The sequence below is a fragment of the Silene latifolia genome, chromosome 9 (genome assembly GCF_048544455.1).
Source record: "Silene latifolia isolate original U9 population chromosome 9, ASM4854445v1, whole genome shotgun sequence".
In the NCBI taxonomy this organism is placed as follows: Eukaryota; Viridiplantae; Streptophyta; class Magnoliopsida; order Caryophyllales; family Caryophyllaceae; genus Silene; species Silene latifolia.
This window is the reverse complement of record NC_133534.1, coordinates 203,175,483-203,178,965: the sequence shown is the minus strand read 5'-3', so window position 1 is coordinate 203,178,965 and position 3,483 is coordinate 203,175,483. Positions and strand designations below refer to the sequence as shown.

General features: G+C 42.3%; 1 non-coding gene across 1 annotated transcript; it reads right to left on the bottom strand.

Moving 5' to 3' along the window:
* Nucleotides 1-659: 659 nt before the first annotated feature.
* LOC141603201 (small nucleolar RNA R71) lies at nucleotides 660-766 on the bottom strand. The gene has a single exon (XR_012525093.1). It is a non-coding gene; the product is annotated as a small nucleolar RNA R71 (small nucleolar RNA).
* Nucleotides 767-3,483: the final 2,717 nt, after the last annotated feature.

Sequence of the window (3,483 nt, the reverse complement as noted above, 5' to 3'; positions counted from 1 at the left end):
TTGAGGAACACTCGTTCCTCGAGACCGTTACTTATCATTTTCCTAGAAATTGTTGTCTTATGCCCAGGTCCTCTCGTAGTGGAGAATTGTTTTCACCGGATTCCGAGCCCGAGAAAACCTTTAGGAGAAGACGACGTTTTTGGAAGGAAGTGAAAGAAGCCACTTCTCCCATACAAGTTGAAAGTGCTAGAAAGTCTTACTTAGACGATCTAGAAGTTCTTGGAGAGGAGGAGGTTTCTAGTTAATCATCTCCACCACCACCACCTCCACCATCTACTACCAAAAAGATGGTGAAACTTTCCGATCACTCAAAGCCCACCGCGGCCATGCTTCCGGCCGGAATCACCACCACTCAAATCACCGCGCCGGAATTCGAGATCAAACCGGCTTTCATTAGCCTTGTGGAGAGGAAGCAATTTGGAGGAAGTCCTTTGGAGGATCCTAATTTGCATGTTCAAAACTTTTATGACTATTGCTCCATGATTCGCCAAACGGGTGTCACCCAAGCCCAAATAAGGGAAATACTTTTCCCTTTCTCATTGAAGGACAAGGCCAAGCTTTGGATCAATAGCCTTGACCGCACCCTCATGGGAATCACCAATTGGGAGACATTAGCTCTTGCTTTTTATCAAAAGTTTTTTCCACCGGAGAAAACTCAAACTTTGAGGAGCCAAATCACCGGATTCCGTCAACAAGCTCTTGAGAGCTTATATGAAGCTTGGGAGAGGTACAAGGAGCTTCAAAGGCAATGCCCACATCATGGGCTAGATGATTGGTTTCTAGCAATAACATTCTACAATGGATATTGTGCCGAGTCCCGAAGGATTCTTGATTCCGCCAACAATGGGCGGTTTGATCAAATTGACACCGACCTTGCTCATGCCACGATCGAATCTATGGCGGTCCATGATGCTCAATATGTCAATTCTCGAGCTGTGCCATCCAAAGGTAAAGAAGAATCCTCTAACAACTCCGTTTTGCTAGCTCAAATTGCCTTGCTCCAACAACAATTGGCGGAGAGAGATACTAAAGATTCCATTCAACAACTCAATGTCGTGTCTTCAACAAGCCAAATCATTGTTTGTGACGGTTGTGGAGGTGCGGGTCATTATGCCGCTCATTGCCGAGCCCCCATCGAAGAGGTAAACGCTTTTCAAGCTTTAAGACAAAGTTTATATCCACCGGGTACATTTTCCAACACTTATAACCCAAATACAAAATTTCACCCGAACTTGTCTTACAATAGCAACAATGTGCTTAACCCTCAACCCCCACCACAACAAAATGCCTATGTCCCTCAACAACAAAAGCATATCCCTCCACCGGGTTATCAAAATCAACAAAGGCCCCCACAAAACAATTACCAACAAAATCCACCACAAAATGGCCAACAAAACAATCAAGGAGTGGGTAAGCTCGAGGGCATGATCATCCAAATGCAAAGGGAATTGGTGGCTCAAATTCAAAAAAATGATCAAGCTCATAGTGCCGCAGTCAAGATGTTGGAACAACAAGTGGCTCAACTAGCCGCTTTTAGCTCTCAAAGGAAGAACGGTCAACTACCTCCCCAAGGTGAGCAACCACATGAAACCGTTAATTCTATTTCCTTGAGAAGTGGTTCAAGCTATGATGGGCCATCCATGACTTTGGATGAAGAGGTGGTTGTTAAAAAGGCTAAGCTTGGGGGAAATGACAAAAGGAAGGCTAGTGAAGAGCCTATTGTTAAAGATCGTATGCCATTCCCTCATCGATTGTTGATGCTAAAGAGGAAGAGCAAGCTTGATGCCAAAGATGTTGGGTCTCCTATGCCAAAGGAAAGTGATGAGGTGGTTGTTGAAGAAATCTCTCCTAATGCTAAGGAGAGTGATGCCGTTTCAAAGAAAGTGGATGATCCTAAGGAGAATGAGAATGAAAAAGATGTGGAGGATGATCCTCCCAAGGAAGTTATTCAAGTACCATTTCCCCATCGTCTAGCAAAGCACAAGGAGGAAGGTAAGTTTGCTAAATTTTTGGAAGTTTGTAAGAATTTGCAAGTCACCATCCCGTTTATGGAATTGCTTACCCAAGTCCCTTCTTACGCAAAGTTTATGAAGGAAATCCTCTCAAAGAAGTGATCCTTCAATGAGGTTGAGACCATTGCTTTCACCGAAGAGTGTAGTGCACTCTTACAAGACAAGTCTCCCCCGAAATTTAAGGACCCCGGTAGCTATTCTATTCCTTGCACTATAGGCAAATATACCATTGATAAGGCCCTTTGCGACCTAGGTGCTAGTGTAAGTGTCATGCCCTATTCCCTTTGTGAAAAACTTAACATGGGTGCTTTAAAATGCACAAGTATTACATTGCAAATGGCGGACCGTTCTTTAAAGCGACCCTTAGGTGTCTTAGAAGATGTACCCGTCAAAGTTGGCAAGTTTTTCATACCCGTTGACTTCCTCATACTTGATATGGCCGAGGACTCACAAACCCCAATTATATTGGGTAGGCCATTTTTACGCACCGCGGGTGTGTTAATTGATGTGAAAAATGGGAGGTTGACGTTGGAAGTGGGTGATGACCGGGTTTCCTTTAGCAAAAACAACATCATTAGAAGCCCAATGTTACAAGAGTCTTGTTATTTATTTAACACTATGGACTCTTCTTATGCCTCTACTATGCTTGGATCCTCACTAATGGATCCGTTGGAGGACGATGTTGGTGTTGTTTGCTTTGTAGGTGATGATGCTAAGGGCACTATTGCTAAGAGTGCCAAAAAGAAGAAAAGGAAATTTTATTTGAACAATTTCAAATGGTTGCGGAATGCAAAGATAGCTATGCAATGGAGCTTGGTTGGTGGCAAGCTCAAGAATAAAACTTGACTCAAATAGCTTCTTACGTCGTGCGGGACGTTAAACCAGCGCTTCTTGGGAGGCAACCCAAGCTTTTTATTGCTTTTATTTATTTTTGTTTTTGATTTTCTGCAATTTAATTGTTTTTCGTAGATTAGTAATAAAATATTCAACTTAATGATTTTTCTTTTGTGATTTTTAGGTGAAAATGAAGAAAGGAGAAAATGGAGTGCATTTGACACGCAACCCCATGCAAAAACCCCGTTCGGGGACGTGGTTTTCGAAAAAAAAGAAAAACAAGACACCCCCTTATACGAGGAAGTCAAAAAGCGGATGCGTAGTCAACCCCGATCGGGGCCGCCTAACCCCGATCGGGGTCGTGGTGCTGTAGCTCTTGTGCATTATTGACGGGTAAGTAAAAAAAATAAAAGAACTTTTTCTATCATTCTTATCTAACCCGACGGCACTCCTCTTCTCTATCTTCACCATTTTTCTTCACTTTTCTACCTAAAATCACAAGGAAACTTCATTTTCTTCATTGATTTGCAAGCTTTGTTCAACCATTAACATCAACTTGGTAAGATCTCTTCTCTTTTCTCTTTAAATTCATCTATTACAAACAATTAATTGGATTATGCAAACCCTAAATCAATTT